The 21,163-nt window shown below is 41.5% G+C and overlaps 1 long non-coding RNA gene across 1 annotated transcript in view; it reads right to left on the bottom strand.

Moving 5' to 3' along the window:
* LOC119437545 (uncharacterized) overlaps positions 1 to 21,163 on the bottom strand; it is a 35,764-nt gene that overhangs the window by 1,627 nt on the left and 12,974 nt on the right. Inside the window, exon 2 of the long non-coding RNA XR_005189421.2 lies at positions 7,546 to 7,645. This is a non-coding gene — a long non-coding RNA (uncharacterized LOC119437545). The remainder of the gene's footprint in view (positions 1 to 7,545; positions 7,646 to 21,163) is intronic.

Raw genomic sequence — 21,163 nt, 5'->3', positions numbered from 1 at the left:
TTGCACGCGTACTTCTCTCATGCCAAAGTCACTCTTGGACAGTGGCGTACCAACTATTTCTCGAGTGGGGAGGCAAACTGCAAACGATCTCGCAACTCTCTGTCTCTCTCTCTGTCATTATATATATATATATATATATATATATATATATTTGGAATTACTATTACAATAAGTGAAAAAGCCTGAAAATGTATCTGTCAGTTATTTTTAGATTCACCAGACATAGATATATCTATAAATCATACATGGTGAACCATGGAAACCTGAAATATTATTTAAATTTCCATTTATTTCTTGCAAGTATATAAAGTTTCAAGATGATGCAGGTACAAAAGGCAGTGAGCGTCCAGAGGTTCCTGATCCCACCCAGTAGCACCGCAGGGCACGTAAAGAAAATGCCCATTTGTTACAGACAATTTTACTAATTCAACAAGAAATTGTACGTGCTGTTTAGGTTTAGGTAGTAGTATTATCGAGGTTATACACAGTGAAGTACAATCAACATGAATGACTCTCAATATTCACACAAGAAAAGACAGCAGATGTGTGCGACCTTCGAGAATTACAACCAAATTTCCAGCAAAGCTGTTTCTTGCGAACAGTTGAAATGAAAATTTCAGTTTCCTGTAATTATATCGCACTGTTAAAAAGTTGCCTGTACATGACTTTTCTGTTGGAAATCTGGCTTGCATATAATGCTTTGGAGTACTTCTTTTTGGAAATTTTTAGAAAACCATACTTCACGTAACACGTACGTTACTTTGCCATAACGTTTATCATGGTGTACTACCTCCCTACTCATTCCCCCCCCCCCTGCCCTCTCAAATTTCTGTAGATTTGATATCGGTTGAGTTCACAGTCCTCCCAGGTCAGCGGGATAAATTCTGCTTTGTTCGTAAAATGCCTTCAGAAAGCTCCAGATCACTTGCTTGCGTATTTTACTGCAACTATCATAATTATTCCCCTGTCTGAAGTTTACTTACATAATGCCCATACTGCACTCTTTATTTTCACCAAATATAAACAATGTGTCTTGTTTAGTTCACCGAGGACATCGCTGAAACCAACTACGAACGTTTTATGATGCATAAAAGATAGTGGGGAAAAATGATGGCTCAGTAATTATTTGCAATGCTTGTAACTAGGCCATGAATGTAAAAATTTTGTCGCACATAGCACTTACTTTAACCCCCTCCCCTTTCGACGAAATATAATTTTGTTGTAACCAACAGCTACGTTGGGACATTGGGAAGAACAGCTGAAAGCGGTCATATTATATGCTCTAACGCTTGAATAAGATTTTTTTATGAAGACTGTTTGACCCAGCCCCATTTAACTCGCACAGAGAGTTTTCATAGCCTACCACCAATTTTCACTAAATTTGGTCTTGGTGGCGTTTACCGTTCTGTCAGGGCAGTGGGCTCAATTCTGCCCCACTCGTTAGATAGGCTCTAGAGGCTATTGCTACAAGCACTCTAGGGTGCTTGCATATGTAATTCATTGCAACAGTCCCAATTACCCATCTATTGTGAACTTTACCTCCAGATCAAACGTTACCTGCTCTTCAAAGTCACAAAACTGAAAGATGCTACCTCCTTTAGTTCAATGAGGACACCATGCGAACCCGGTATATCACGCATGAAAAAGTTAAAGGCAAAAAATGAGGGTTCAATAAATATTCGTAACGCTTCTAAATAAGCCAGAAATGTTAAAACTCCGTGAGACATTGTAGTTAAAATGCTGCCTATTCCATAAAAGTATAAAATATCTGAAATGCAGAATTCTCTTGGGGACATTGTGAAACCTAACAGCGTGATATTTCCTAATACTTGCTTACAGACAGTTTTTTAAAGCTGCTTGATCAACATGCATTTACCATTGCACATAAACTTGGCGTATTATTCCCCCTATGTTCGCACAATTTTACCTCATTTGTAGTTGTAATTATGACAGTGCAACAGTCTATTCTATCAAAAAAGGCAAATTTAACCCACTCATCATACACATTGCCAATATATTGCCTATAACATGCCCCTAATTTTCCCCAGCTATAAACAAGATGGCATGGTTAGCTCACTGAGGACAACGGAGAAACAAACTACGCCCCTCGTATGATGCACAAAAACACATGAAAAATCGAGAATTTAGTAATTATCTGGAACACTTGCATTTAAAGCAAGAAAGGGAAAGTTTCGCTACTCATTGCGCTCAGAATTCTATTTTCACGGAATTTCAAGTCCGTGTCTTGTGCAGTTGTTTTAGAAGTCTGGGAAACTATTAGACTAGCGGCACTATGACACCCTGAAACACTTCAACGAGTAACTTTCTACAAAGGCTGTAATGAACCTAAATAGAATGAACATATATCGCTTGTCACTCAGAACAATGCTTCGTACTTCGAATAAATATAAACACCGTGCTGTTAAATGCCGTGTATAACGCGTAAAAAATTGGGGAAAGAGAGTATTCCGTAACTGTTTTTCGAGCACATAAGCAACCTCCACGGTTCCAGTTTTCGGTACACGTCAGCAAAAAGTGGCCATTTCTTCAAAACATCAAATATCTGCTGCTCTTGCTCCTGCCAGGAAACAAGTAATAGTGTAGCTCTTATTTACAAACGACCTGAAAATAAAATCGACAAAATTAGAAGTTGTGCTTCGAAAATTTCCTGCCATAAGGCACACCAAGGATTTCATGCCGCAAGGCACACCAATCGTTGGGCGTGAGTGAGTAAAAAACATTTATTGTGGCTATGTACAAAGAGAACGTTTGGTACCAGCCAGAAAGGCCCGCCCCGTACAAATTCTAGGAAGGCTTCCTATTCCAGGACCCCTGCGGCTTTTGCGGCAGCCCGGTCTCGGTCCACCAGGGCACATTGGTCCTGTATGGTCGAGCGGCTGATTATAAATCTTTATCAGGACTTCTCCCCTCGCCCGTGGATAATATACGGCAAGCGGATTGTGTTTTCAAATACGGTTAAGTGGTCCCCAAAAAATGGGCATGATGCGAGTAGCACAAGCAGAAATTTGTTACGGCTAGAACAGTCCAGCTCCAGGCCTTCACAATGTGAGCGTGTATGGCGAATCCCGTGTTTCGCCCGCTACAGCGCATCATAAGGAAGCACAAAAGACAATCCTCGCTGCCTAAGCAGGGTATACATATAGTAAATAAAAGCATTATCTACATGGCCACTCTATTGCAAAATAAAATTTAGCTTCAGCTGTAGTTTTGTTGAACTTTCCAGCATGCAGCCGAAAGTGCCCACTATCAAAAGTGTTTGTGGGGGGGGGGGCAAATGGCATACTTCGCCCCCCCCCCCACTTTTGACAGTGGGGAGGCAAGTGCCCCCCCTGGTAGATATGCCTATGCTCTTGGAAACACCTGGCACGTGCAAAACGTGCCCGTTCTTTCATTATTCCCTCTTGACAGCTAGTATTTTGAGATGCTGTGCTAAACTGCACTGTCTTTGCGATCAGGCCACACTTTCTTCTAGATCTTTCAAAGTGGTTGAAGTTCACCTATAACGCTGTCACCATTCAAAGTAATAAACTAACATCAGCCCAATAAGATTAGTGGGTCCTTGCAGCTGTTATGTGTTAACATGTCATGATCATAATACGTCATGCTAATGTTCTACCTGTAAGTATGTCATGCTATCTCTTAATGTGTCAAGCACCTAGAAGTGACATTACCATGTTCTTTAGTTCCAGCCTGTCTGCATAACTGTTTACCAGTCATGTATGTTGGCATTATGAGATAAGCTCGCTCTACTTACACACCAATCTTAGCCTGCTCAAGCTTGGTGGAGCAAGGTATTCTTAATTCATCAATGTATTAAGAACTCCTTCATCAAAATGTGTTTGCACTAAATCAGGTGTCACACTTTCACAATGGATAGAAGGCCGCGAATGGAAGAATGGTAGAACTGCTGCCACGATGCCACTTTGCTCAAGCGAAGTTTCATTAGAGCTAAAACCAAGCTCAAGCATGTCTAGTGCGTCAATTAATGCAGCTTTCACTGGGAAATACATGACAGGGTGCTTTGTGCAAGCAGAATAGACAAAAAAGCTGCCGCATCAGGTTGTAGGAAATGGCGTCACAGTGGGCAGGAGGCAGTGGCTTGATACAGAAGAAAATGGTTTAACAAAGGATTACTTGGTTACATGGTGATGGAGCTAGCAAAAACAGCGGCCGAGTGCGCCCGAGTCTAGGGCGAGCTGCCTCGTTGTTCTCCGGTTACGGATACTAAGAGCTGAATACGTTGCACCATCTGGGCCGGTATGCCCCATACTATGGAGGAGCAAAACCTTCAGCAAGGGCATAGAGTTTCCCTACTAAACTGAGTACAGGGACATCACTTACACCACGCATCGGCACTAATTTCAGTGCGAAAACCCAACGCGCGTAAATTCGACGTTACTTTGCGGTGGCGGCACTATGCACTCGTTGTTTGCGAGCAGCAATAACTATTCGTCATTACATAATTAGTGCAGATTTTCTGGGACGCAGTGCCAAATCCCGCACTAGAAGTGCTGTTTGCAAAACGCGCTACTTGTCCATCCAGGCGCTGAACAGTTATAGCAAGCTGAAAGCAGTCGCAATTGTTCAGATACAAACATTTTACAACTCGTCGTAACTTCAACGTAAAACTCACCGCCGAACACATCGTCGTTGAAAAGCATTCGGAAGCGATGCTCACGCTTGAAATTCAAACGATGCGCACAAGAGACGCGAACTCACGAACGTTACGATATGTAGTACATAAGTGGATTATATTGACTTGCAATGCTTGCCCGCATCTCTATCTTACTTGAACAATGTGGTGTTTTACCGCTGTATTTAGTATATTTGATTTGTTTATTACTACGCGCCGGTTCGGCAAGAAGCGGTGTCAAAGCGAAAGTTCTGCGAACGCGCTGCCGACGTTGCATATCCAATGCTCGGTCAGCTACGTACGCGGCACCACGCTAACGCCCATCGTACATTACGTTCCCTCTGGGTCAGTCATCGTTCACAGCTCTTCAACGCAAATTCCTGCTAAGCGCTTTTCCTGTGAGATAATCACACCAGACTCTTTTGTGAAGCATAAACGTGAACGTACAGAATGAGTTTACAGAAGCATAATAAAACATCTGAAAAAGCGCCGGCTATGGCTGATGACTGGCGCTGCACGCTTCACAGCATGACTACCATTGATGCTGTAAAGGCTGCCATCAAAAGAAACATGCACAGTATTATTATTGACCCCAAAAAATCATCTATGCCTGCCAAGCTGTGATTTCAGTATGAAGTTTCATTGCCTCTCTGCACAAAATTAACGCTTTAGTGTATGAAATTCTATCAGACCCATGTGATCTTATTACAACTTCATGAAGCTTCACAGCTCTACACAAGCGTTGCGGTAAAGCCCTCGACAGGAGTAAGGCATCATGAAATCATATGAATGCATGCACAGTGCGCCTGTGCTTAAGGTGAACGTAACCATTTGCTACCGCTCCGCTTAATTTTAAGTCTCAAAGCGTGAAATTCGGTTATATCGTGCGACATCATTAAAAATTTGTCACACTTCACCGCACTACCTAAGCATTGTGGTAAAGCCCTCGATAGAAGTAATACATCGCGAAATCAAACGAATGCAAGCACAGTGCGCTTGTGCTTAAGGTAAATGTAAGCATTTGCTACTGCTACGCTCAAAGTTAAGTCTCAAAGCGTGAAGTTCGGTGATATGGTGCGACATCATTAAAATTTTGTCAAACTTCACCGCACTGCCCAAGCATTACGGTAAAGCCCGCGGCAAAAGTAGGGCTGCATGAAATCGCATGAACGCACAGGCGGCACTCTTGCGCATGATGTGAAGTGAAAATTCTCTGCCGCGCTGCACTAGTATGCATCTCAATGATTTCATGTACTCACGTGCAACACTGCTGCAGGTGTCGACGGTATCATAGCATATCCTATAAAATATGTGTATCATCTCTAATGTCTTAGCTCACATTATCAATAAAATATTTGAATCCAGAATTTTCCCTAGCAAACTTAAAATAGTCAGAGTTTGCCCGATTCATAAAGGTGGCGCCGACCATAGTGTAAACAATTTCCGACCTATATCAATACTACCTCTTCTGTCGAGACTTTTGGAAACTGTTCTAAATTCATGGCTGGAGGGTTTCTTAAGGAAATATGCTATTATCAGTACGGCAAAATATTAATTTCAAAAAAAAATCATGTGAGGATGCGCTTTTAAACATAAAAAATTAAATACTGCAAAATATTGAAAAACGTTTATACGTGGTAGATTTATTTCTGGACCTGCGTAAGGAGTTGACAGTGTAAATCACGTTATGCTTCTGTCCAAACTTTATGACTACAGTATACGTGGTATGGCATTAGATCTGATGAGGAGTTCCTTAACTGATTATTATCAGTGTGTTTCAATTAATCAGGCGACTTCCTCACTTCTCAAAATACAGACTGGCATACCACAGGGATCCATACTTGGTTCTGCATTATTTAACCTTTATACTAATGACCATCCAAGCATTTCTTCCTCACCTAATATCATAATGTATGCGGATGACCCCAATCTTTTCTTTGCTAATTATTCCCTGCAATGCATAGAAAAATAAATGAATGATTACTTGAATTTATTATCTGAATGGCTGTACATAAACAAACTTCAATTGAATGTCAACAAAACTAAATATATCATATTTAAACCAATAAATAAGCCATTGCCTGTTAATATCAATGTTATATTTCAAGCAAAGAGGCTTGAACAAGTAACAACGCAAAAGTTTTTGGGGGTATGGTTTCAGGAGACTTCACCTGGGGCAATCATGTCAACAAGCTGAGCAACGATCTAAGTAAAGTAGTAGGCTGTATGTATAAAATTGGTGATATAATACCATTATGGCTAAAGAAAGCAATGTATTATGCCCTTTGTTACTCGAAGCAAACTTATTGTACCTTGATATGGGGAACGACAGCAAAAAAGTATGAGAAGTTCTTAAACTTGCAAAAATGAGTAGTCCGAATTTTTGAAAACTACCATGGTGAGCTGCGAGACTTACCCACACTGAATCTTTTTAACAAACATTCATTGATCCGAGCAAATCAAGCTTTCTATTATAGATTACTCTTACATATAAAAAAACACAGACTCCATGTTGTCAGCCTACCCATTTCTCCTCCTCTATACCCATTACACAATAAAATCAGAACAACACCATTTACGCGTACAAACTATGGATGTCAGGATCTGAACTATCAAATACCTAAGCTACTACACATCATTGAACAAAGAATTGATTTTTATGCACCCCATTTTAAAGAATGTATAAAAACCTTTCTCTTACATTCTCAAATTCATTATAAATAAAATGGTATTGCACTAACATTTTGTTATGCACTGTATATGTATGTTTCTATCTGCACTGTAATGTGAAAGTACATAGCAATAATTTTTTTTCAAGCATAGAATGTATATTCATGTAATAATTGTATAAATCTATCTCGTTTATTTTGTATTTTCTACATTGTACTCACTCATTTTTTGTGCTGTATTTTCTTTGAATATGTTTGCCGAATGCACTTAGGAGCAAGAGCCTCTGTCAGGCCACATGGCCTTTACCTCTTGTTCCTCCTTCTGTAACAAAGAAAGAAATAAACTTCAACTTCAAACTTCAACTTCAACGTGCCTTTTTCGGGCAGACCATGTGATGTCGCTACAACTCCGTCAAGCTTCACAACACTACGCAAGCGTTGCCATAAATCTTGCAGCAGAAGTAGCTAAGGTGTTAGTAAATTTAATAAAAACATCGGCAGCACCCCAAGCGCAGTTGGTGAACGCAAACATTCATTCTCTCTTTGCACAAAAGTCTCTGCATAGCTGTTTGGAACGAAAGAATTGCTGAGCAGTGCGATATTATATCAACATTTACACACTTCGCTGCAGCACTGAAGGGTTCTAAAGTCAGTGTGCTATAGTTAAAATACAAAAAGAAATAGTGAATCAATAAAAAATTATTTTATTCATGAGACGAATGAAAATATTCTATGCCTTACTGCACACAATTCACAGCACTGCATAAAAAAAACGGGAAATTTCAAGGAGCCCCTAGTAGATATATGCAACTTGCAGATAATAGCATGTATGCTAAAGACAGCTGTCAAAATTAAGACATATCCCTCAACTCCTTACGGTCTGTCGCTCCCAAGTATGCAAAGCACTGCGAGCTCTCTCTGCTGCAGCCTTCTTGGTGCAACGCCCCTCTGTCACTTCGCCGGAGCCATTGCGGAGAGAAAAATAAGACACACACAGTTTTATACCCAAGCTTGATGTCAGAAATCACCATCATCTGGGTGCCCCCAATGCTGATCCACCTCTCCAACTGCTCCCTGCCTCCAAGCAGTCCTACTGCACATTTTTTGCTTATAATGTAAGCAGAGAAGTTATGCACATAGTTCATAAGCCCCATTCAATGATGATAAGTGACAGTGCACTCATGCACTGAAACCTAAGCTTTTCATTGTTGCAGTTTCAATATTAAATATACAGGCTTGAATAGTGAAATTTTCCATCGAATTGATACGAATATTCAAGAAAAATTAGCTCTGAATATCGAATCAAATAGTGAATATTCCCTATTTCTAAAATTGTGAAATGAAAAATGCAGTAGAGTCTGTTCGGCAACAAAAGCCTTGGTAGCATTATTGGATGCGTGTAATGCCATTAACTAGATGTCAGGTCAACTAATAAGCTAGTAAATGAGAAACAAGGGAAAGTACGATCATATCAGGTGCACGGTGACACTAATAAAAAAATTAACAGCATGTCCCAAACACATGTAGTAGAATATAGTAGACTATATAGCTCATTGAAGGAGCTAAGGACAATACTGCAGTCCCGCATATCATTTTGAAGGAATCCAAGCTTATGGTGAGATTAACCAAACAATAAGTTGTTTGCATAATTAGACACATCAAATGCAAAGTCTGCCCAAGGCAACACATGCTTACACTATATAGCACAAATGACCCAGTGAACCATTAATGTACCATAGATGTCCATAGAACATCATGTTTGAGACATTGCACACGTCCTATAGATATCTATATTTCTCCAAACAACATCACAAATACGTACCATGGATAATCTAAGTCCCATCCAGATCACGTTGCTGTAACGTTGAAAGGATGTCGCAGCTGGACATAAGTAACCTCTAATAGATGTTCTTTTTGGGGATGCAGGAGGTCCATAGAACATCTAGTGGATCTTTCCTGCTGACGCTACAATGAGCTGTATACCTGCGAGTGCCACAGCAGATGTACTATCGAATACAAATGAAATGCGAACAGCAGAGTGTGTGGCCAAAACGTAACTAAAAGCACAGTGTGTGGCATCGGCCAGCGATGATTGTACACATGCATGTGGTTTCGATGCAGAGTGCGGGGCTGCTTGTCCTAGTGCATATTACGTCCCCTGTATTTCGTTTGAAGCTTGTATTCTCACCCCGCCATTGCAGTGCCATTCCTATCTGTGATTACTTTTAATGTGGCTAGCACTGTTGTTGCGCATCCGATGCAATACATTTTTCATGCTATTCAAATTACGATTAGACACTGGCAGCTTTGATGGTGGTAACAAAAGCAAAGCAATGCACGTTAGCAAGCTGAGTGCATGCCAGCTATATCACACTACAGATGTAGCGATGGTGCTAGTCACCATAACACTGTACTGCCAGGTGGGTATGGCACTGCCGAGGAGAGAAGAGAAAACAACTTTCGGACAAAATACGGGTGACGTTTATCGCAATAGGGTGAGCAGCGCTGCACTCTTCGAGAACTACATCCCCACGCACGTGCACAACGACTGGCCGACGACATGCACAGTATACCTTTAGTTATGCTTCGGCCACACACTCCGCTGTTCGCATTTAATTTGTCCTCGATGGTACATCTGCTGAGGCACACTAATGGCACAGTTACCCCCATTGTCGGCATGTAGCTGGTGACTTTGCTTGAAATGTTTTGTAAACGTGTAAACGTGTGAATGTGAAAATATAAATTGCAACACTTATTAAGGTGAAATCCTTAGATGGCTCAATGGTCGAAAAATCCGATGTCCAGCGTTGCAGCATTAAAATTCAATGGCACCAAAATTGGGGATTGAACCTTCGACCTTTGGTGTTAATAAGGTGGAAGCGAATTAAGGCATAGTTCATTAAGATAGAGTTAATTGAGGCACTCTAACCCACGGCCTTTGTTGAGAGTCGAAACCACTTGGAGATATGGGCGAACCGGCCACATCTCCAAATTATCTCCAAGTTGGATTCCAATTGACATGGTGAAGGTAGAGTCGAACCCACTACTTTGGGTGTTCATTAGAGCGAAGTTACTTAAGGCAAATTAATTACGGCAGAGTTAAATAAGGCACTAGAACTCTCGACCTTTGGTGGAAGTCGAACCCACGACTTTTGGTGTTAATTAAGACAAAGTTAATTAAGATACAATTAAGGCACTCAAACCCTCGACCTTTGGTGGGAGTAGAGCCCGCAACCATTGGTGTTAATAATGACGAAGTTAATTAAGGCACAGGTAATTAAGGCACTCGAGCCCACAGCTTTGGTAGGAGAAAACAATAGAAGCAACAACGCATGCGAATGAGAATGACAAATAATTTAATTTATGCTTCGTGAGTGCGCAGGCTTCTGCCTTCATCCTCTTCAGTGTTCCCTAAAGTGACTGTCAACTTTTATATATAGTTCTAGCGCTCATCAAAATGCGAAAACTGTGCTAACAAAACCGTAAATCCGCATTTTGATCATTATGCATCATTACAAATCCTGCAATGGATAAATGAAAAATAGTGAGTTCAGTAAGCACTAAGTAAAGCACACCAGTGAAGCTCACAATGTCATACCAATGTTGCTTTTTTATTTATACAACTGATAAAGCTTTATTACAAAAATGATCGGCCCCCAGCCACGCACATTTATGAAATTATTCATTAGATGTTCTCGCTGTATACAAACAGGTTAAACGCGGATCAAAAAAAAAACACGTAATCAAAAACAGATTCTTGTAAATTAAACTTCATTAAAACAAGTAACGAGTAGGCACAAAATGACTAGTAGGCACAGTGCCACAATTATAATTAAAAAGAATAAAACTGATTAGTAAGAGGTAGCATCACATACTAATTAATGGCCAAAAGTGCATGGCCTGCTTGCCAGCACCTGCTTCTGGGGCCACCGGATTCGAGATAGAAAGCCAGTACTTTATAGCTGCATTGAAAAATATATGGTAAAATAAATTCCACGCAAGCAGACTCCAGAGATGGAATGTTCATCTTGATAGGCAACTTGGTCAGGCAGCTTCTCAGATCACAAAAGTGCCAATAACATAATGCTGCCAGAGACTTAGAGATAGGCATTGCAAATGAGAAATATCCCCGACACTTGAAGAGGAACGCCGGAAACCAAGTGATACAAACGTGCGAAAATTAACCATCAAAACATTGCCTCCAGAACATTCCCGTAAGCGCTCCGCAAGGCGAACAAACGTACCACAAATAGCAGTCAGAAGCACAGCTCTAAATTTCAGCATGCAACTATACAGTTCTGCCTAGTATATACGTACTTGGGCCATGGTCAACCACACAAAAGTCGAAAAGACACAAATAAAGCACACGCTGCTCCCGCTCGGAACATTGCTGCGCACTTGCATCGAGGCGCGTGTTGCTGAATTGATATAAGTGGCGATGCGAAGTCAAAGCTATTGCGAGTTCAAGCTTCTTTTTTTCTTTATAAACTGTCGTATTACATCAGCAAGTTAAGAGTTACGTATTTTCAACAGTGTACTAATAGATATAACTGAAAAATAAAGCATCTTTGTATGAGAAAGAAAATGACGTAACTGATACCGAAAGCATAGCGAAAAAATGGCGAATGTCCGGCAGCAACGTTACTAGATCTCCAGCAGTGCGTGCAAAGGTAGTGCTAAATTGCAAAATAATTGATTAAATGCTTTTGCTCTCCTAGCTTCCCATTGTTATGCATTAGAGACAATTTGCTTGTATTTCTGCGGCATAGTGCGTGCATCTACTCATAACGCACAATGTACGATCAATGCACGAGAGCTTTGAATGTGCAAGAGATGTCCAAATCATAAGGACATTCGACGTCCTCTGGATGACCCCTGACTGCCACGTACTAGTCGAACATACTATAGATGTAAACTGGACGTCGTTAAATGTCTTGGATATTTGCTCTTTTGTGGTACATCCAATGGATATTTGTGGTTCACTGGGGACCTCCTTCATATCTTTGTTCACAAACTGGATCATCTGCACAACAACCACCGTTCTCCTGCACCAGAATCATTCAACGAGTCTCCATTTATATCAGTCCTTCTCCTTCAAGAACTGTTGTTATCCCTTATAGTATTTGAAGAAAACAAATACAGTACTCGACAACTTCAAGTAGTGAATTCTCAAATCGAATACGAATTGAATAACAAAGACTATTTGATTTATAATCGAAATTTTGAATATTTGCATACTCTATTATGAAATCTAAGATTGGCTGTATATGTAAGGTTATGTGACTAAATTTACAGTTTCCATTGATTTCTTTCGACCAGGCGGTCAGCTTATCCTTTGGTAGCTGCTTTCCATGGCCCTCAGGAGTGTGTTCTAGACAAGTGTGTTGACCTTTGTACTTAGGCACAGAGGATGGTCTGTCTGTCATGCCAGATGGTGCCCTGCTTGTCTTCCCTCACAGCCACTAGTTGTGGACGGTGGTGGCAATTGATACAACTAATGCATACAATAATGCAGAACATAATCTAGGTAATTTTTGAAACATGGAAGACTTTTGTCTACCACAGCATATAACAAAAGTGGTACGCATATTTTTGTGTCTAAGAGTTAACAATTTCTGCACATGTGGATTGTTTTCATATTGGATCCTAACTGTACTTTAAACCACAGTGTGCCTCATGACTCTGTTCTTGCCCCCTTGCTGTTCATCATTCGTCCTGCATGGAGGCTACATCACAAGCACCGAGTTTTTGATCTAAGCTGATGACATGACAATCTGACCAACGTATGAGAATCTTGATATGCAATGTAAACAGCTACAAAATGCTCTTGTTGTACTCACTGAATATGTACACACTGTTGGTCCCCAACTATCAATAGGAAAGTCCTGCTAAATGCATGTTACTAACAATTAAGACAGGGAAAACTAAGGTCAGTCTTTGAAATTGACTTTGAGCTAGAAATCAACCCATCAGTCATAATAAAAACAAAAAGGTTACCTCTCTTTAGCCTTGAAATACATCATTCAGGTTCAGGCTCGAACTGGCCTAGGCCAGTCTTGACGTCATCAGCCTTGATTCTGCACTTAGTATGCAGAATTGAGCCAAATAGTGGTGGAGCTCGCATTGAGGTGACACACCAAATCGCAAATTTTGTCATTTGGCCATATGTATCGCCTATCAAGCACAGTTTCAGTGACTGTGTGCTCAGCAATGGGCTAGACTGGATGTCACCATCCGAGAAGTGAGGGCAATAATGGACTGAATCCTGCCTTATCTCAATCCAGATACTTAAATCGCATGCCCAGCTTAACACAAATATGGAACTTAAAAATTATTTTGCCTTTTTCTACGCACACCCGTCCATTTGACACAAAGAAAAGGCGTAATGCAAAACTGAGAGACACTAATTATGCAGACTATGAGATCCTGCCACACTAAATTACCTAGGAAAATTGGCAAGTATTCTAAACAGCATAGAAAAGAAGAAAAATTAAGACAAGGAAACTATGGGCAGGCTGGCGTGTACTTTCGGGCTCTCATTTCTTACTGTAAGAATATTCTAGGTTCATATGTGATGTCATTGTGATGAGAAAAGAAATAAGTTAGGCAGGTTGTCAGCTGCTATGGGGTGTGCTTTATTAGAAAGTATAGGCTGCATTAGTACCTGTGTGGGTAAACCAGTGTGTTCCCTGATCAGTGAAGCTATTTTAGCATACAATAGCTGCCTTGAGGCTACTTATTTTGCTTCAATTGATGGGCGGAAGGTATTTTGCTTTCTTAAAACAATTTTCACAGGGAAGTGCTGCATACTTATAAGGTGCATATGATATCTAAGGCAACATGTAAAGCTTTATTTTAATAGCAAACCCTTAGCCATCACTAACATCTACGCTGTGCACTGATATGGCAGTACCACGCTTACACTTTTACACGTTGTTTGCAGCTAAGCATGCCGGAATGCAGACAATTTTTTTTCTTTCTTTGAAAATCTTGGTCACAAACCTGTGTCATGTACTGATGAAGTTAAAATTGTCATTGTCCAACATCTCCATGCTACTTAATATGAAAACTATGGCTCCATGTGCCAGGTGGCACGTGTGGTACCTGAGCACTAAGGAAAGGAAACTCAGGGCTGCCTTAATAATCACCAAAAATCTCTTGCGTATTCTTCTAGTGAACTATTCAAACCTTAGGTTACGTTCACATACTTCTCCATAGCTTTTGACTGACAACATTCCTTCTACTTTATTCAACATAATGGTTTCAGGAAAGACCTTTCGGCTATCACAGAACTAGCCATGGAACTTCACAGCTTTGAAGAGTTGTGAATAAATCAGGGTTATTATTTCTGATGTTTAATAGTACAAGGGCCTGGAATGACAAAAGAGTGCCATGAATGTTTCATGATACATACAATAATTAAATATGTATTGCTGTGAATAATAAATATTGGCTGTATACAGGCCTAAAATTACTACATGTATAGGAGCCTAAAAGATATATACTGACAAAATTACAATCCTATAAGTGATGTTTGTGTTTACTAAAATGCATGAGGAGATGAGAAAAAACATTTGAACTGGTGTGGTCTTTTACCAAGCACTCTGGGCCTTGACATAGCCCTTACACACAAGGGACTGGAAGCCAGTGCTCCATGTGCACTGCAGCACTGCAGCTTAAGCCTCCAACTGGAGGCAATGCTATGATTTAAGACTTTGAAGACACTCTGGCATACCTACATCATTGAAAAAAGTACATGACACTTTTGTTATTGAAAAGCAGATTGTTGCCGAGGAAAAGGGCTGTGTACACAGGTACACTTTATATCCCACTTCCTGTCACAGCCTATGCAAGGGTGACAGTATTTGTCAAATAAATAAATAAAAACAAAAATATGTCTGCAATAGAAAAAATACATTGTTGTTATGTTGTTTTATGGATAGACCTTCTATGAACAAATGGAGAACAGGTAGTCCCTCCACACTTGTTGCATATGTTAGTGGCTCACTGCTCATCAGAAGGTAAGAATGTGTACATGCCACCTATTTTTAATCTACACATTCCAAATTCCAGCCACCTTGCTTCTCTTTCCAATGGGATAAGGTTGCACTAAGCGTAAAAGGTAAAAAAAAAAGCACAGCATGGCACAGCAATGTGCATTACTAGGAAACATGTTCAAAATTTGCAGCTCCCACCCTCCCAGGTGAATTCTTTGCCTGGCCTCATAATGCATTACCTTAATTGATAATTAGCCAATGGCAAAGCGCGGCTTCGCTTTCGTTTTAGCGTTTCAAGACCACCAAACACGACTGAGCCACCTTTCAGTACAGTTTTGAATGCATTTTCAAGATCTCCGGGATCGGCCCAGTTTACTATTACTCTATCGAGAATCGGCTCATTTTACTGAACGATACGCACGAGGACGCGGCTAATCCCGGGGACGCGGGAAAATAAAGCTTCTGAGCTGTGGTGCAGTGCGTGCGCAATGGTGGCTGCCGCATCGGTTTTACCGCGGTCTGAGTCAGTAATGTTTGCGCAGCTATGATGGCAATAAGACGCACAGCGCTGCAGCAAACGCGGTGTCAAGAGGCCAGTGGATGATCATACTACACAAGAATAGCTTCACTGGTTACTTCGATCTCGCAAACGACTCGCGGTGACAGACTTAATTTTCCTAAGGTAGACAGCTAGCCAATATGGACCCGACCCTTTAATTGAGGTAACATTCGAGTGACAGCTAGTGCAAGGGCTGCAGTTTCACGTATCCGTCACACTGTAGGTAAGTCTATATTGCGGCGTTCGGTGAATGCTGTAAACACAGCATGCAGCTGTGTAAACGTCGACATGTAGTGTACGCTTGCAGCGCTTGTTGTCGTCTGCTGCACACACGCTCGCCAAGTGACTTGCGCCTGAGAGGAAACGGGGGAGAAGCGTGCCTGTTCCCTAGGGCTCTCGGGTGCCGCGCGGGGAATACAGCCTAAGTTTGTATGGGTGTTCTGTGATACAGCATGGGTGTTCTGTGATACAGCGCGCAAGATGGTCAATAAAATTGCTTTCTTTCTCTGCAGGCACCTAATAGCTAATATATTATATTTTGCTGTCTTGTAATACTGAACGCTAACTATTATTATACAGGAACCCATGACTAGTATGGTTGAAAACAATTTGCGATGATGTCCTTAATCAAAATGTGTATATTAATTAAAGCGTAAGACAACTTTATTTCATATAGATGTAAGTTCAACGCATTGTCTAGTAAGATTTCATATATTTCGCTTGTTTTTAGTTTAATTTATTAAAGTGACGTCACTTCCGTGCGTTGCTGGAGCCATGTCTGTGTGGACTCGTCTAGAGTGCACCGCGGCACAGGAGACGCTGCCAATATTTATTGCGTATGCTCGCCGCGGTTCGTACACAGCAAATATACTTACCGATCAACGTACTTGTAGGTACGTAATAGAGGCAACAAATCACCTCAGCATAAACCTTTCATTTTTTTTTTCTGTTATTGAAGGTAACTATTTTATAGGATATGTGGAATCAATAGCGATATTTGCAGTGCATCAAAGAGTAATTTTCAAGACGATTTTCCACTCAATATAATGCAAGCACAAAATCGTCACGCGCCATGAATGCTTGTTATTTTACGTAAAAAATCACACGTTACGCAATAACTATGATAGAATGACAAGTTACATGTTGGTAATTTCAGAGAGGATTCACGGATTATTAAAACATGGGCTATTGCAGTAATAACCTTTACATAACAAATTAGTAAATGGCTAGGCCAGTAGTAGCTATCTATTCATTTCAATGTAGAAAAAAATTATATTTGTTTAGCTATAGCTAAACAAATATATATATATTTTTTTCTACATTCGATCCAGCCAATATATATATTGGCTGGATCGAATGGCTTTTCTTTTGAATGTCTGATTTTGAAAAAAGCTTCGCTCACGGTGAACCTTGAGGTACATCATGCGCGAAGTTTGTATTGAAGAGATAGCGTACAGCAAGAATTGTTCGTGTACGCAATCTCTGAAGCGAAATTAGCCAACAATATTGCGGCGTTAGGGCCGTCTTTGCCCTTTCTCTTGCTTCCCTTACACCTTCTCGCTCTGCTCTGTTCATAATAAAATGTTGTCGTGGCTAAAGAATGTTTAAATAAATACATATGCATACAGCTGTAAACCACTACTGACCGTGAGCGAAAAGCGCGTAATGGTGAGCGAAGCGGTCACTGCACGCACGTAAGTATTTCAGTTGACTGCGCGAGTAATTTACTTTTTTCGTTACTCTTATTCTTGCAAGCATGGTGCTATTGCCCGCGTACCCATGCGAATAATGTTTCTTTTTTTTTTACGTTCTTTCCTTGCGCGGGCTCATTTAGCGCGTTTCTACGCACGCACAGTTACTGTAACACCGTTCCCGAGTTCTAGCACCGCAGCGAGGCCGTGCTGACGAGTTTGATACGTTAGCTTTATCTTGCTGCCCAAGCAAGCACAAAGAAACGCTCATAGATGGGTGAGCTGCATGCAGCACCACACTGTTGAAGTTTAATATAGTTTAAGTGCTTTGCGTGAGAAATGAACGCAAAAAACGACAGCGCGTAGCAGACGAGCCTCGTGACCTAGAATATGGGAGAGTGTCCAAAGCGCCGGCTCCGGCGAGGGCCTTTTTCTGTGAACTGCCGCGCCGCGCTGCTGCTGCTCCGGACCCGTGGGCTTTTCGCGCTCGCGAAGAGCGCGGGAAGCGAGGGTCGTCTGCTACGCGCTGTAGTTTTTTGCGTTCATTTTCCACGCAAAGCACTTAAACTGTATTTAACTTCAACAGTGTGGCGCTGCATGGAGCTTACCCATCTTTGAGCGTTTTCTTGTGCTTGGGCAGCAAGATAATGCAAAAACTAACGTATCAAACGCTCGGCCTAGCTCCGGTGCTAGAGTTCGGGAACGGTATTATGGTAACTGTGCGTGCGTAGAAACGCGCTAAATGACTCCGCGCAAGGAAAGAACATAAAAAAAAAGATGGGCACGTGGGCAATAGCCCCATGCTTGCAAGAATAAGAGTAACGAAAAAAGTAAATTACTCACGAAGTCAAGTGAAATACTTATGTGCGTGCAGTGACCGCTTCGCTCACCACTACGCGCTTTTCACTCACGGTCGGTAGTAGTTTAGAGCCATATGCATATGTATTTATTCATGAATTTTTAAGCCTCGACAATACTTTGTCATGAACAGAGCGCAGTGAGAAGGTGTAACGGAAACAAGAGAAAAAGAAGAGACGGTCTTAACGCCGCAATATTGTTGGCCAATTTCGCTTCAGGGGATAGCGCGGTACACGAACAATTCTTGCTGTACGCTATCTCTTCAATACAAACTTCGCGCACGTTGTACCTTAAGGTTCACCGTGACCGAAGCTGGTCTCAAATTCAGACATCCGAAAGAAAAGCCATTTCAGCCAATAGGTAAACAAACATAAAAAAGGTAAACAAATCTATATTTTTCGACATTGAAATGAATGAATGTACTACTGGCCTAGCTATTTACTCATTTCTTATGCAAAAGTTGTTGCAGCAATAGCCTTGTTTTATTATTCCGTGAATCCTCTCTCAAATTACCAACATATAACTTCTCATGATATAACAGTTATTGCTTAACGTGTGATTTTTTACATAAGCTAACAAGCATTCATGGCGCGTGATGATGTTTGTGCTTGCATTATATTGAGTGGAAAATCGTCTTGAAAATTACAATCTTTGATGCACTACAAATATCGCTATTGACTCTACATATCCCTAAAATAGTTACATGCAATCAGTAAAACATGAGAAGTTTATGTTCTGGTGATTAGTTGCCTCTGTCATTACGTAACTACAAGTACGTCATTATTTATCGTAAGTATGTGCGCTGTGTACGAACCACCGAGCGTACGCCATAAATATTCCTAAAGTTTTACTTTCACGTTAAGATTCGCTTAGTGTTTGCGCTCTTGCAACAAGAAGGCGAAAGACGAGTTGCACATCCGTAAAGCATCACGTTCGTTTTCTGACGTTCGCTCGTAATTATGAAATAAGGCGTACGTACACAATGTTGTACTGTTAGCATTTCATTTATTTTGGTTTGTCTTGTTCTTTATCGCGTTAATTTTTCTCGCGTACCCTTTGCCGTGCTATAGCTTAGTGCTTTTGGTAGGCTGTACTGCTAAACTCGAAGACGCGGGTTCGATTCCCGGCCACGGCGGATTACATTTCGATGGAGGCGAAATGCATAAAACACCCGTGTACATAGATTTAGGTGCACGTTCAAGAAACCCAGGCGGTCGTAATTACCGGAGCCGTCCAATACGTACGGCGTTTCTCATAGCCATATTGTAATTTTTGGATGTAAAACCCCTAAAATTATCATTACTATTATTACCCTTTACATGTGCTCTCAGTTCTTCATGATATATGAGCAAGTTCGACAGAGTGAGGTCGATATTGGCATTCAACACGGTCTTATCGTCCCAGCCCCACCATCAGAGGGATTTCTGGCCGAAAAATGCGGGTTTGCACCACGCACACGTAATATTGTTTTCATTAATCGCGACATGAATGCAAGTATATCAAGTTACTAATGCCATGACCCATCAGTCATCTTAGTCACACATTTGTGCCTTTCCACGCTATACTTTGGAATATATACGTAGTGAACGAGACGCGAGAGTTACGCGGTTTGTATTTATTTTTGGTACCGCGGCCCCACCGAAGGAAACATTACGCTTCCCAAGAGCCAGTTAAGGATTTCGCCTTAATAAAGAAACAGCAGAGCGCGGGAGGCAGTCTTATAAATCAAATCGAATGCATGCAATAAAAGAAAGGGAACGATAGGGTGTAAAAGCGTTAGCATGAGCTAGCCATATATTCCATGTTCTCCTGGTTGTCATCGCAATCTCCAGCTTATTTTCTTCTGCAGCACGTTCACGTTGCTCATTCCGCGCATAACTAAATGAAGTTAGCGCGCGGAATGCGTACGTTACTCAAACAGCCGCGGACCAAACGAGCGAGAAGTAAATAACCCGTATTCACAGCCGGCAAACGCGTTCTCTGTGCGGTGAGTCACGGCGGTATTACCTTGCGGTGACGTGGTACTTAAAATATCCCAAAATATTGCGATGTTGGCTAATAGCAAACAAAATGTCACGCTCATAGCAGACGCCCGCCGCCTTGGCGCGGCTTCCGCAGCGGAGAAAGCCCACGATGGATGGATGGATGGATGAGGCTGAACCCTTTAAATCGGGCGGTGGCATACGCCACCTAGCCATGACTATTAACATAATTTGTACTTTGTGGTGGGTGAAATTTCACCCCTGCCTTAATTTTATCCACCAATCAGATAACCTCTGTTTGGTTATTTCTAGCCGCTTAAAGTCTATTTTGCCTTCACTGTCCCTAAACCCCAATGCTTTGAAAAAATCAGCCCCGTTGCCTTGCACTGTAGGGTTAAGCCCCTTACAGAAAAGTATGAGGTGTTCAGCCGTTTCCTCTTCTTCTCCACACGCACAGCACAACGTGTCTATACCTTGGTACTTGACTCGGTACATCTTAGTCCGCAATACCACGGGCCCGGTACAGCAGCGCCGCGGCGCGGGAGTTCACACAAAAAGGTCCTCGCTCCTCCCATGCATTCGCGCAGCGCTTTGGACACTCTCCCATATTCTAGGTCACTCTACTCTAGGTTGGAGAGCCTTCGCGCGCTGGCTCCAAGACAACCGGAAGTACACGACAACGTACGTTACAGGATGACGTAGAGCCAGCGAAGGCGAAGCTTAGCCCCGATCACGGTGGCCCCGATCACTCGG

This window comes from Dermacentor silvarum, chromosome 1, assembly GCF_013339745.2.
Source record: "Dermacentor silvarum isolate Dsil-2018 chromosome 1, BIME_Dsil_1.4, whole genome shotgun sequence".
In the NCBI taxonomy this organism is placed as follows: Eukaryota; Metazoa; Arthropoda; class Arachnida; order Ixodida; family Ixodidae; genus Dermacentor; species Dermacentor silvarum.
This window is presented reverse-complemented; position numbering and strand designations above follow the sequence as displayed.